This window comes from Centruroides vittatus, unplaced genomic scaffold (assembly GCF_030686945.1).
Source record: "Centruroides vittatus isolate TY-2023 unplaced genomic scaffold, ASM3068694v2 contig_1078, whole genome shotgun sequence".
In the NCBI taxonomy this organism is placed as follows: Eukaryota; Metazoa; Arthropoda; class Arachnida; order Scorpiones; family Buthidae; genus Centruroides; species Centruroides vittatus.
The window spans coordinates 1,020,125-1,035,906 of NW_027120693.1; the positions used below are offsets into that span (position 1 = coordinate 1,020,125).

The 15,782-nt window shown below is 31.1% G+C and overlaps 1 protein-coding gene across 3 annotated transcripts in view; it reads left to right on the forward strand.

Moving 5' to 3' along the window:
• The window catches only part of S6kII (Ribosomal protein S6 kinase II), a 107,145-nt gene that overhangs the window by 32,636 nt on the left and 58,727 nt on the right, over positions 1 to 15,782 (forward strand). The window lies entirely within an intron of this gene.

Here is a 15,782-nt window from a genome sequence, read left to right on the forward strand (position 1 = left end):
TAAGTTAAAAAAGAAGGTAAAATGTTTTTAAATATAAACTACTGATAATAGTTTCAATTTCTGTAAATAAACCTGTGTTAAAAGTTTTTTACTTCTCCATGTAATTTACTCCTTTTACTCTTTTTTTACTTCCTCTATCATTTTACTTCTCTGTGTAATTTTCGTTGGTTTATTCATTCTGATTTGACGTTTTATTTGTTGATAATAGTAACATTTATAGAATATTATTTTATATAACTTGTCTGCTGTGCAGTTTTATTATTTTGGTTGTATGGAAAGTTGTGGCTTTACAGGTGGGCAGTTGCAGTACTGATTGATGAGGCTGTGGGTGTCTGACGTTGTTGGGCCAACACAAGAGTTAGGATATTTTATTTTTTAGGTTGTGTTATCCTAAAGATAGTCTATAAACTGAAAATGTTTCTGCTTTTTGTATATACTTCCAGTTGTATTGAATTCTATTTATAACTTAAAATGATATTTCAAATAAAGATATAAAAATTTTTATTTTTTTCTTTATATTTGATTAATATATTTTTATATCTGTGAGGGTTCGGGAGCTGTCAAAATAGAGATCCGAACATTTTGGGTAAGGATCCTGCCATCAGGTGTGTATTATTGGACACTTCTGATTTAGACTAGATAAGACAGAGATGTGTAAGGTGCGAGGGTAAGAGTCACTCCGAAGTCCAGGAATGAGCCTCTCAGGAGGATGAATGTAAAATCAACTAAACCAACTTAGGAATAAAAAGAAGGGAAATTTATTACAAAAACTAAACATAACATTAAAATTAAATTTAAACTTAATATTGAAGACAAAGTTTGTCAATAACAATATACATATATCTGGATAGACAAAGTTTGCCCTTGGAAGTTGGCCTATTTGTATACTATTAAATCTGGGGGTATCTACTGGGGTAATCTGAACTTTGTGACTCACAATTTACCAGGAAAAGAATCCAGTCTTCTCTTCAGTCCCCCCTTTTTTTCTCTTTTGCACCTTATCTTTTTCTTTCCTTATCTCTATCTTTGCACTGACTGTCTCCTCCAGATTTGACACTTTCCTCTGGTGCGATGCTTTACTATTGTGTTGGTTCTCTTCTCTCCGAGTTGACGCTCTTTCTAGATGTTGTGCTCGCTCTCCTCTCTTTTTCTCTTTTTTTGTCCTTCTCTTTTGTTTTATTTTTTCTGACCAATTATGATTTTATTCCAGATGAAGTTGATGTAATAAGAGATATGCTTGATTGATAATTTTTAGCTTTCCTTCTCTCTTGTCTAGTATGAATTGTGTGTGTCCACATGATGTGGTTAAAGTAACAACTGTCACTTAACACTAGATGAAAAGGGGGAATAATGGTCATCCCCTTTGTCTTTTCCTCTGAATGTTGTGAGATTAATCACAATTAATTGATAATTTTTCAAATTCTGATGTGTTTCCCTCAATTATTTTTAATCTGTACTGCTAAAAATTAGAACGGAGGGTTCCTAAAATTGAGAAAATAGACGAAATTCATTTACAACACTACTTTATAATATAAACAACCCCAGTGTTGCATTCACACATCTACGATGTGTGGCTGCAAAAGACATCTTGTTTGATAATTAACTATTATTTAATGAACAAACAAACAGAATAAAAAAATGGAATATAAAGTACATATATAGTTTAAAAAGCAATAAAATATATCATTTAAAGTAATTACATTATTAACCTAAAATAACTTCATTAAAATTAAAATTATACAAATGAGTGATTATTTATTGTGACATCATCACACTGCTAGGATGCAGTTTTTAATCATATTTTCAATTTATTTAATTTAAAATATATGCTCTTCACCTTAAAGTAGTAGTGGCTTGCCCCTGTACATCATACTTTTCCTTTAACAATAGAGTCATGCCAGTCATCTATGTAACACGTTTTGGGGGAAATTTTTGAGTTGAAGTAACGTGATTTCTGGTTTGCATTAGAAGTTCATATATAGTTAATTGGGATCTTTTGTCTCTAAACTTTTTGTGTTCGGTTGTAACTTTCATCTAGCTAACTTCGTTCTTGAGATTACGGAAGGGCAGACAGACGGATGACAGTCGGAATTTATAGATTAACAATTTTTGAAAAGTTACTCAGTCCTTGCAGTCGAAACCAAAACTTTGCCTTCAAATTTCTTTTTCTTGGAAAACTTTACATTTGCGAATGTAAAGGAGTTATCATTAGTATAAAATCTACCATTACCATTGTCAAGTGTGAGAGGATGAAGTAAGATTCATCATTCGAACTGAAGAACTTTTCAGAGAACTTTTGCGATAACCTCCCACACTTTGTTTTTGCCGGTGACCTTTGCTTGTTTGTTCTGCCTAGTTATCTGCTTCTTTTGATATTTAACATGTGTTTTTGTTTTTAAAGCCACATGGAACCAACTACATGAAATTTTTAGTTTAGGGGTTACAGATTAAGTTGAACCTTGTCACTGTCTTTAAGTGCTCTTTTCAATTTTTTAAACTTTGCCACAATACCAGACCCTTTTCTTCTCTGTGGTAATCCACTCTCGAAATGTTGGAGAATGCAATATACAGTTCGTTCAGAATGTTCTACAGCATTCTGCATACTTTCAAAATACTGCATGTGCATTGTAATTAAAAATTATTGGCTAATTAGCTAGAGCCGCGGCTATTCGGTATAGATTTTTTTTCTGGATACCCATTACAAGCATGCGATTAATGTTCATAAAACTGTATTAGATTTAAGATTTATCAATTTTAAGGTATTTCTTGGATCCTTTATTGAGTTAAGCTTAAGTTTTTGATATCTTTCATGGAATTTATAAGTTCAGCCCAATACAATAACCAAGCTCAATTTTTAATGGTTCTGGATTATTGTTTTCTTCTAGAATCTTGTCAGTCAGGATAAATAAAAGAATCAGTGACATCAAGGATTAAGTAATGAATTTATTAATAATTAATATTACTCTAATATTACTGGCTCCTTTAGATCAAATTACATATAGTTTTAATTAACTAAGTATTAACCTAATTTTAGCCTGTAAATCTGGCATATTTGACTAATAAATGTACGTTTTTGTAACAAAAAGGTTTATGTTCTTCATAATTAGTCCGATGTCGTACGGTAGTAGTTGTAACTTAATAATTTAAATAAATATTTAATTTTGATAATACATGTTATAGTCACAGTCAGATGACAATTGGCAGAGGCATTGGCTAATGCTCTAATGATTGATTGGGTTGTGCTTTTTACAAACTTTTTCCCTTCACTTAACATATAAATGTATGCTAAACTTCAAGCAATAAAAATCAGATTATGTGGTCAGAAATGGTCAATTGTCTCTGTATAATTAAGAATATATATTTGTTGGAGCGAGGCGGAGCTGAGTGACGACTAACACTTGACTTCATGCATCCCTTGTCAACAACATAACTCTAGAATGAGTTGTCTGATCTTGATGAAATTTTCTAGGACGACTCATCATCACTCAAGGATGAACTGATTAAAATTTCAACTCTCAAAAATGATCCATTTTTGTAGAACTGGAGATAGGGGTCAAAACGAAGGTTGCATTTTTCTTCAGTTTTACATGTCAAAATGAGTTGACTAAGGCTACGTCCTACATGACAGTGTCTATCGAGCCTATTTATCCAGATATGAACTTGATCAGTTCCAAACAACAGTAGAGCTATATTCAACAAATGAGCAAGTTAAACAAAGCAACAAAGACTACTTGCAGTCAACTGGGTGCCCTGTTGCTTATATAGCATCTGAAAACACTCCAGATATTGCCCTGCCTTTGTCCAAAGTTGACTCAGCTCTTGGTTCCTCCGAGTATTTTAATCTCTCAGTTAATGCCAGAATCATGCCAAGAGTCAACTTATGGGTCCAAGGAGGTCTCATCAATGGTTCACTAGGAACTATACATTACATTATATATGTTCCTAATGCTTCCCCTCCAGCTCTTTCTATGTTTATTTTAGTGGAATTTGATAGCTATCAGGGACCTTTCATCTATGGTAATCTGTTTCCAATAATCCCCATAACACGCTCTTCGAACGATGGCAGTATATTGCAATCTTGTAGACAGTTTTCCCTTACCTTAGCATACTCGATCTAAATTTGTAAGTCCAAGGCCGATACTGATAGAATTTCATGATATGTTGGCATAGCAATTAATTAATGGCTTATTCTGACCTTATATTTGTACTTTTAAATGATACAATAGAAATCAAATATATTGTCGAGAACGAATGATTCTTTCTCTCTCTTTTCCTTCATAATCTAGAAAATGAAGGTGAGAGCAGCCTCGCTCAGACTACACGCTGATACAGTGTTACTTAACTAGTTTTAAAGTCATTCACTAAAAAAAATCCAGTGAGTTGTGCATCTTTTCTGGCAAAAACATTTAAAATTGTGTGGGGCACCATCTGTTATGATATTTTAAAAACTTTTTATATTACTAATTAGCAGATGATCTCTTCATTGCTCGGGCAAAAAATAACAACAACAAAGATTAAGATTGTTAGATTATTTTGTACTTCTAACCCTTCTATTATATTAAATTATAGTATTTGATTTATATTTACAACGGTTATCTTAAATAAGAGTTTATCACACCAAGTGCCCAATCAAACACATTTTAAAAATTCTTTAAATTGCATACAGTTGAGGAGTAAAGCTTAATTTTGAGGGTAAAGATAAGTTTTATAAATATTTTAAATGCTAATAATGAGTAAAATCTTTATTAAGTCTGACCCTACTTAAGACACAACACTCGACCCCCCTCTATCTACCACCCCTTGACCTTTAACCACCAAAATTTAATAGCGTCAATCTTCTAATACACAAACCTCTCTGCAAAATTTCCGAAATTTTCGACAAAAAGCACAGCTTCAAAGTGGGTGAACAAAATCGTGTCTTCACTACACACACAAACCTGCATACATATAGAAAAACCCCAAGATTTTTAATTTTTGGACTTGTGATCTTGAAATGTTGAGAAATGCAAACAATTTTGATTGATTTTCACTCTTGTAAAATAAGTCTTTTCAAATCGCTACTCACAAGAAAACCTATAACCGGTGCAAAATAAAATTTAATAGTCACTACAAATGCTTTCAGACCCCTCCTTGGTCCTTCCTCAGGTAAAGAATCGTTAGGAACGATTTTTAAATACGAAAAAAGAACAGAATCACACGTTTAACAGTATCGAACATAAAAGTTTCTACGTAACATCGAATGCTATTTTGTGAGTAGCGATTTGTACTATAAACCCCGGTGTGCGGTTGTTCTATATTATGTCTTTTCTTTATATAATTGTAAAATTTTACAGGTAGTTTCTGAAATAAATTCAATGTGTTTTTTTTTTTTTTTTTGACTTAGACTTCTTTACAGTTAATCCAGCACATTCGTTAATTTTAGAAACAAAATAAAATAACTAAATAAAGATGGAAAACTCGCCCAGTGTTGATTAAGCGCCACTTCGTTGTCCCAGTATACCAAACCAAAAATAAAATAACTTTAAATAATTTTATAAGATATATAAAGGATATCAACTATTTATCCGTCATTATAAATTAAATATTGTTGATGGAATAAAGAGAAACGAATTGTTTACTTTTAAAGAAAACTTTATTTATTGTAGCTATTATGTATTTTGAAACTGTATCTTCTGTTTGATTTCTTATTTTTTTATCCTTTATTTTATACAATAGTGATATCCCTTGGACAGTAGATGTTCACCTTTACTGGAAATTGTTTTGCAATTGTTAGTTAAAGTATGCAAGGTCATTTACCTTGCTTACTTTAATCAAAACTATAATATATTAAATTATAATGTGGGATTCTGATAAAGAGACTCGGAAATGTCTATATACAAAAATGTACAATAATACAAAATGTCTATGCATCAAATATGTCAATGCCCGCTCTTTAACATCATCAAACTTCATTCCATTAAGCTGAAGGAAAGATTTTCCTAATGTGGAAAATATTTAAGTTATTTAGATTTTTGTCAAGAATTTAAGTTAAGTAATTTTTGCTGTACAGTGTGTGTCATATCTGGTTATAAGCTTGAGGAAATTGTATTATTTCTTCCTCTAGTTTTTATTATGTTAAAGTTGTCTAGTCTTACAAATGAAATTATATTATTTCTGAAATAAACCAGCAGAGTTAGGTGTACTAGATCAAAGTTAGAAACTTCTTTAGACATGTGTTCATTTGTCAGATTTTAATGGAGTTTACTCTTTTGGGGAGAATGCATTACTCATAGTGGTACGTGATGGTGCTTCTGATTAAATAAAAATAAAAGTAGCAACAAGTCGCTTCAACTCTAAGACATATCCCACTAAAAATAAAAACAACTAACCTATCTTCCAGCAATATGTTCAATAACAAGCTAATGTTTTTGATTGCCTTTAGCAGCCACCATCAAATTTCGCAATCTTTCTACTCAATTAAATTTAAACAATATTAGAAATCTCCCAAACCAAAAAATCAATTCAAATAATTCAAAACATCTTTAAAAACATTCTAATAATTTGAAAACATATAGTTAAACAAATATAAAGTAAATTTCCCGACGAAATTAATACAACGTATAACACGAAGCTATCAGTCTAACTGCAGATCTTTCAGCCATTTGATGAAGATTGCGCCTCTCTTATGTTTATGCACTTACCATTCTGTTCTTGTTTATATATTTCTAGAATTTTTTTTTTTGCAAATTTTGACATTTACTAAACCCAAAAAACTCAAAACATGGGGAAAAAGGTGTGTGCGGGTGTGGATATCTGTTCTATTTAATATCGCAGGATGGAGTAAAGATTAAGAAATTAAATTACATCACTGTAACTTATATATAATGGGCATTGAGGCTATACATTATGCTTCTTTGTCCCATATTTTTGCCTTTCTCTCTCTCGCAAAGATCTTTTTTTTTCCTTACTATATAGCATCTCTCACACAGCCTGTGGAACCATACCTATATTGTAATTTTAATTTTTTAAAAAATAAATGTAAATCTAGTTTATATAATACATAATGTAACTTTTGTTTTGCTTTGTTGATAATTTTTATTGTCTTTTATATTTTGGGTTAATGTTACTTATGGTAGCGAACATGATGGCTCGTCTCTGAAACAGTGGGGACGCACGTTCTAACCTGACCTAACCTAACCTATTCTAATAAATTACTATAATTATTGCCAACCAAATTATTAGAATAGGGGTAATTTATTAAAATAGGTTAGGTTAGAACGTGCGTTCCCACTGTTTCAGAGACGAGCCGCCATGTTCGCTACCACAGGTAACATTAACCGTATTTTGTTATTATTTTATTGGGGATCATTTATTTCTTGTTATCAGGGGGGTGGAATACAGTCATCTTTGATGTTTCCAAATGTACTTAATAAATAAATTAAATTTTGGAATAAAGAACTTGAGGGAGTGGGGAGATAGAAGAGGTCACATTTCGTATCTTGAGTGGGATCGGATTTAATGAAAATTTTACTCGTTATTGGTATTTACAACATTTTTAAAAACACATCTCTACCTCAAAATTAAATCTTTTTTTGATTTTTTATAATAATTAATAATATAAAAGTTATTTTTTAGTGACATCTCACAACAGATATTACATGCAATTTTAACTTTCAACTGGTGTCTTGTCTTGTCTGAGCATTGATATGGAGAGTTCAGCCTCTTGGCTATGTTCTCTGATAGGCCGCCGCCTGGTGCTTATTTCGGATGGTTTGTGTCCTAGATATATTGTTCCAGAGCTCCTATGTGTTGGCGAGTTGAAGTTGTTGACGACGGCCAGTAAATCGGTGTTAGGAAGCGAGTCAGATTGATGTTTAGGGACAACACCCTTCCGAGGGTTTGGCGGGGTCTGTCGTAGTGGGGGCAGTCGAGCCAGAAGTGGTGTGCTGTTTCTTCTTTGTCGCAGTGAGGACATTTTGGTAAATCTGCTAGGTGCCGAAGATGTAGGAATGTGTCTTATTACATTTTAAATTTAAATAATTTTTTCTTTAATGGAGATTTTTATCACAATTAAAGAAAACTACTTTGTTATTGCTTAAATTTTATATTCTAGTGTAATTGAAAGTTATTGGACTTTCTAACGATCCTCTTAACCCTTAACCTTCTGTTTGAATGCCAGGAAAGTCGAGCAAGAGTCCTTGCCAGCTTTTTTCAGTATTCACGTTTACAGAAATATCCTTGAGAAATATTCTTTTTTTTTTTTTTTTTTTTTTTATTGTTCTACCATTTCAAATGGAAATAGAATTTAAAAATTGATTTAAAAAAAATTTTTTTTAGGAATTTTAAAGCATTCTTAGCTTAAATTCAATGGATGAGTTGTTACATAATTACGCTTTAAAACAAATTAAATTGCGTAATTTGATTTTCAGTATTATATTTAGAATTAAGCTATATTATTTACTTTGTAAATGACTTTTTCAAGAAATAAAATACACACATTTTGTGTTTTTTGGGAAGATTATAATAGTAAAAACAACAATTCAACCTCATAAAATAATTTTAATTTTAAAAATAATGAAATTCTTTATTATAAACCAGTTCAAGATAACGAGGTTTCTAAAAATAAAATAATTAGTTATTTTTAATTCGGTGATTGATTCAGTAATAATTAAATATAGAAAATGATTGATTAAGATTAATATAAAGCTACGCAATCATCAAGTACAATGTCAGTTAATTATTTCTCCCATACTTTAAGTAAACAGACAGTGCAGTTCTTAACAAGAAAGTTATGAATATTCTTATTTAATGATTAAATTTACGTTGTGTTTTGTTACTCGAAATTTTAATCTTCAAATACGGAAATTAAATTCAAACCGAATAAAAATTTATATTAATGGGTTTAATTATATTTTAAGCATATCAGATTAAATTTTTTTGCGATTATTCTGTGTGTAGGTGTTTCTTGGAGAAGAAGAGATTTCACTTATTTTTAAGTAAATTTTTAAAAAAATTAGGAAAATTATATTTGTAATTTACTACCTAAAAATGGTTTATAAATAATTTTGATTAGTAAAATTACGGAATTTTACTAATCAAAATTCGTCAATTGGATTTACGTCGAATTTACGGAAATTCGTCGATGGAATTTAACCTTGTAAAGAGAGCCAAATGAGATGTTTTATTTATTTATTTATTAGTGGTTTATGTCATGTTAAAAACTTATTTCTTTTTTTATCTTCACGACTAAGTGCGTAGATAGACACAGGGCATTTCTACATCATCTTTATTCAGAATTTCCTATAGGCTGATACGCGTTTCGGGCATAAGCCCCTCGTCTGTCGGCATGACTTCCGGGATTTCTTGTAGGTGGTGTTGACGAGTATACATTCCGTTTAAAATGACTTATTTACAGTTAAAATTGTTTTAATGTTAAAGTACCATTATAGTTTAAAATATGTTTACAGTTAAAAGTACTATTACAGTTAAGGTTTCTTGACTTAACATCGAACATCTTCTAGCATATACTCTTGACGTCCGTGTTTGTGCCCTGTGTCTGTCTATGCACCTAGTCGTGAAGATAAAAACAGATAAAAGAAGACACGGTTTCAGAATACACAACTTATTTCTTATTAATAGTATTAACATTAATGGGAAAAATATTGACTTACAGCTGTTAACAACATTTAATCTTGTCATTTAATGTCTGTTCTTTCATAGAATTAACACAACTGTAAGAAAAGTACAAAATATTGTGATTCAACAGACCATTAATGTTTGTTTGAAAGTGTTACTGATAAATCTGTGAATTGCAATAAATAATAATAAATACTATCAGATTAACAAACTAAACTCCTATCTATTAATGCTGTAATGTTTTTGAACCAACTTGAGACATTATCTGCACAATAAAGCATAAATAGAATAGAAAGTAAAAATTATATGTATAAAAATTATAGAGCAGTTCAATATAATAAAAATTAAAACAATAAATCTAAAAAAATATGATAAAGTTATAAATTAATACAGTAAAATCTTGCTAAGTCAAATGGCGCTAACTCAAAGTTGTGTTAACTGGAAGCTTTCGACAGGTCTCGGGCACGATATATCAGGTTTCTCATATAATATGACTGTGTTATACGAGAAACCCAATATATTGTGCCCGAGACCTGTCGAGACCAGACTGTTGTCATTAAGTCAATTGTCAGTATTTTAAAATTGACCTATTTTCTAATGAAACCTCTAACTGTAAGTTCCCACGAGTATTTAGAATAATCAGGATACAACCACAAATACAGACAAGAAAAAAAAAAGGATAAACAAAGTTTTAATAAATGAGGGCAAAATACATATAAGGCATAATGATATAGATATCGGCTACAGTTACTTCCTAGGGGTGACCCATTAAGTTTACTGTAGAAAATGTAGATTTAAAATTGGTAAATGAAATGTTGACAATGGACAGTTTCGACCTATATCCAGTTTATTCCATGAAACAACAAATATATAAATGTAATACATTCAATACATGTGGTATAGTTAGTAAAAGAAAAAAAAAGAAAAGGGAAACAGTGACAAAGGAGGGCAGAAGAGTGTTGGCAACATGTGGTCCTAGTAGACAAACAATGGAGATATCACTTACTGTGGACTACCCTTTTCATCGTAAGCACCTACATGTCCTAAAAACACCTTTTTTACTATTCCAGCAACACTTATTCTGAACTACAAATGTTTTCAGCCACATTTATAGGCCTTCTTCAAGTAAAAGGCTGCCATCTACCAAACGGTTTTTTAGTGGAAGGAGGCCTCTAAATGCGGCTGAAAGTGTTTGTAATTCATAAACATTGCTAAAATAAGTAAGGAAGGTGTTTTTTGTGCATGACGGTGTTTATTAAAAAGTTTCAGTTTATTAATTAGCTATACTCTCATGTTTTTTTTTTTGTCCAATCTTGAGATACAAATTTCACTTCCAGTCACCAGTCAGTCTTTATTACCACCAGACTAATTCCTGATCTTACTTTTCTAATCAGGGAATAAATCTAAATCTTAAGTTTTTCTCCAGCTTGGTACCTTGATACCTTCAGTTCAGGAACATATTGTCTTTTAAGGATAACTGCTTTGTTTTTCTTGTTCTAACTGCACTGTTCACACTTCCAGAATCTCCTGGGGAAACTTCTCTCGATACTCCTTTTATTTCATATATATGGTTAAGGCCAATTAATTGTCATGATCCTCTCAATGATTTCTGGATCTATTCTTTTGGGAGGACAGGTGAGTTAATGTGTTGCCTGGACAATCACTAAAGAATGGGAGAGAGAGAACAGGAAGTAGTAACAGGAACAAGTGATGAACAAAAAGAGAAAGGAGACAAAGGAATTTTAGAATGGACAAACGAAAAAATGGCTGTGAAGCCACATACTCTTTGAAGGTCCACGATCTTCATTTTCTCTTATATTCCATGTGAATACAGATGATGAGAGGATGTTATATAGTTTCATAATTAAAATAGTAAATATCTTTGCTATTTATTTGTTTAACTTGTCGTATTTTTTGCTTGCATAAAACTTTGGCAGTTTGGCTTTGATTTGTAGGTGGATAACTTCTAACAAAGAACGATGATATAAATGTTTAACAATATCTACAAATGGTTGATGCAAAAATCATTATTAATTATTCATCCAAAACTGCAAAATCCTTGATAATCTTGTTTCTCTGAATTATAAGATCAACAAATATCATTATCAGTGGCAAATTAATAAAATAAAATAAACTTAAAAGCACTTAAAATCATCTTATGTCAAAGCAATGTTAGTTTACAATCAATAGCTTTGTAACATGAATACTAATATTTAACCAATGGTATGTTGATATGCAAATTTTAAATTATCATGATGTGTACTAGTTAAAGATCTTGAACTAGAATACATCATGATAATTTATAGAAAAGATAAAAAGGATGTAAATGCTTTTATCTTTTGTTCAATCAAACTTTATTCTTCTAAATTTCTTATACATATAAGTCTCTGTTTTTCTTGGAGATCAAGAAGAAAAGTCAGATTTTAACTCTACTACCTTCAAACTATTCAGCCCACCTTTGAGTGCCAACATCATTCTCTAGTGGTATCTAGAGTTTAAGTGGAATTTTTTGCCATGATTTCCAAAATAGAAGGTAGACAGTTTGTACACTCTTTGTTTTTTAATTAAGGAATTGTTTAGGGCTTTTAAATTAACAAGGAGGAGTCAAAAGACAATGAATTAGTAGGTGTAGAATCTCTGATATGTGCTTCAAATTGTCCTCTAATACTAACCATATCCATATTATTAGTTTATAATATTTCCCATTTACTATAGTATTTCATATGCTCTCGAAATGATCCTGAAGAATCAGTAATTACTCCAATATAAAATAACATGAATATTGTTTAAAGAATATCCAATGTATGCTAAATATTCCTTTTATCTTCTATTTGCATCTGTTTTAGGCTAATGTTATTGATAAAACATTTTTCCAAATGTCGCAAAGACTTTTCTTTAATGATGTAGGAAATAAGATGATTTAATTTATGGGGCCTCGATTTTCAAAAATTGTAGACCTATAAATTCCTACTAGTGTTTGTCTATCCTTCCTTCATCTTGAAAACAGAGTTAGATAGGAAATCTTTGGGGCAGGAGGCCCCGATTAACTATATACAGACTTTCGGTTAGGACCGGAAGTGACATTATTTCAATGAAAAACTTTTCTCCTGATTGGAGTTAGATGGTGATTGGCACAACTGTGTTGTTAACAGGAAAAGTATGATGTACAGGTGCAAGACACTAAAATTCAAAGCATTGTGATGAAAAATTGCGGCCTGGCATTGTGATGATGCTACAATAAATACAGTAGAGCATCGATTATCCGACTTAATTGGGGACTGGGGTTGGTCGGATAACTGAAAAGTCAGATAACCGAAAAGTATGAAAAAATACATTAGTATAGTGTATTAGGCCTGGTTTAAATACTAGCCTCCCTTTCATGGTCGAGCCAGTGCTGCCAGCTAAAACATGCAAAAATTTAAAAAAATATTATATTATTAATAATACTTTAATATTATTTAACAAAAATAATATTAAAGTAGCCAAGACATAGCCAAATATTGTAGCACCACATCACTAGCGGACATTTGAATTTGCCGACTAGAACGCGGTCGGTTAATCGGGGGTCGGATAATCGATGCTCTACTGTAATAGCTCACATTACTTTCATTTTCTACAATTTATAATTATATCTCCATTTACATACAGAATTTTTTAATTATATTCATTCTTATGACGATATTCACTACATCATAGACGTACCTCTCTTTGCCTTTTACCGGTGTGCTCCTTCCAACTAAATAAAGCAGTTGCAAACGTTTTTGAACCTTTAACGGCTCTTCTTCAGGCAGTACGAAAGTTCCTATTTGAATTTGTGTTTCCAATCATAACGTTTGTACTGCCTGAAGAAGAGTCGTTAAAGGTTCAAAAACGTTTGCAACCGCTTTATTTAGTTGGAAGGAGCACACCGGTAAAAGGCAAAGAGAGGTACGTCTATGATATAGTACTCCGGTATAGAAGTTTCTAATTTATTCACTACATCTTTAAGACAATGAGATTAAACATTTGTAAATTGATAAAATTGCAGATTTTGGAATAATAAGTCAGTAATATTATGTAACTTAAACTTGTCTATTAAAGGCAGTCGTATATCTAATTAAATGAAAATACATTAAATTAGTAAAGTTCATTATAATTTATAAAGTAAATATTTCAAGATTTACTTAAACAGTCTTATGTAAACTTCAAATGTTATTTTTCTCGTTTGACTTATAAATATTTAATCCTAAATTTATAAAATCCGTTATCGGAATGCAAATCGGAAAGAATTCCCGAGAACATTAGAATTTATCAAATATTTGTTTAAAATTATAACTTAGAAGTTTATTATGCTATACAAACGAATAACAAATTCTTAAATTTTATAATATGTAAATTAAGACTGTTTAGTTAAATAAACTTTTTTTTCAGAGAAATTATCAGTTTTTAGTATGGATAACTTTAATGAATGAGTCAAATTGCCTGCGCCCGGGCGTAACGGGTGAAAATGAAGTCAATGAGTAAACGTTGTAAAGCTTATGTTAGCGGTAAGCGTGTTTTCTTAGAAACATTGTCGGAAAGTTTTGAAAAATGAAGTTTAATAAATTCCAGCAAAACATTTAATGAATTTGTAACATTAATTATGGAATGCCTGTTAAAATAAAAGATTGAAATTGTATGCTTACGATTTTTGTTTTTTTTATCTGAAGATGGCCTATTAATTAGGCTAAAAATGTTTGTCAAGCTATTAAATGTTATCTCCTTCTTTTGAAAATAAAAAAGTCTCTCGTGTTTTTGACACTTGAAGCAATTTTCTTATGATTTTGTACATTGAAATAAATATGTTTAGGTAACGCAGCTATTTCTTGCCATTTAAAATTTTACTTTCCTGGCTCTGTTATACGTAATAGCGGGAAAGCGTGGCAAGTGATCAAAAAGTGACGTCCCGAGATTTTTACAGTTTTGGACTCGGAGCACCTTGAAACGTCGAGAAATGCAAAAAATTCGGGGGTTTTTCTGTATGTATGGACATTTAGTCTGTGCGTGTGGGACGTGATTTTGTTCACTCTGTTTGAAGCTTAATAACTCCTGTACTTTTTGTCAAAAATTTCTTAACTTTTGCAGAGAAGTTTGCTTATTAGAGGAATTGATGCTATTAAATTTTGGTGGTTAAAGATCAATGGGATGGGGAGATAAAGGGAGTCGTGTGTCATATCTCCAGAGGGTTGGACTTAATGATCATTTTACTCGTCATTAGTATTTACAATTTTTTATTAAATTCATCCCTATCCTCAAAATTAAGTTTCTTTTTGCCATTTTATGTATAATTAAAAATATAAAAACTTTTTAAATAAAATATTGTAGCAGGTGGTGCCATATGCAGTTTTAAATGTTGCTGGATTTTTTGAATCAGTAGTAAATCAAAATTTGTTGCATGCAGTTGCAAATCAGTCGGCCTGACGATTCCGTTAAACAGTCTAGCTTAGTTTAGATTCAGAAGTGGAGATTATTATTAAACTGGTAATGCTTACTGTGCAGAAGTAGGGTGTTTTAATCCTACTTCAGGTTATCCTTTTCTTTCAGGATTTTTTAAATTATTTAACAAGCAATTATTTATTGTGACATAATCACAATGCTAGGTTGCAATTTTTTAATTTAAATTATATACTCTCCACCTCAAATTAGTAGTGTCTTGCCCCCCTGTACATCATACTTTTCTGTTAGCAATAGAGTTGTGCTGATTATCAGGGTCCTTTCAGGGGAAATTTTTGAATTAAAATAACATGACTTTCGGTGCACACCAGAAGTTCGTATATAGTTAATTGGGGCCTCCTACCCCTATGGTTTCCATATCTTTCATCTAAGGTCTTGTCTTTCATCTATCTAACTTCATTCTCAAGATTAACGAAAGACAGATGGATTACAGTGGAAATTCATAGGTCTACAATTGTTTCAAATTGCATCCCAATTAAAGTTAAATATTAATCTTAGTGCAAGATTGTGACTTAATTACTTAACTTTAGACCAAATTTTGAAATTTAATTGTTTTCGAGTCAAAAACAATTGTCTTTGTTTAGATATCAACGTTAATAACTCATTTTCTGTAGACATTGAAAGTATTTAACAATTAAAAAGAACAAGGCTGCATGTTTCAATGTTGTATAATAAGAGTAAGTTAAATTAATAAA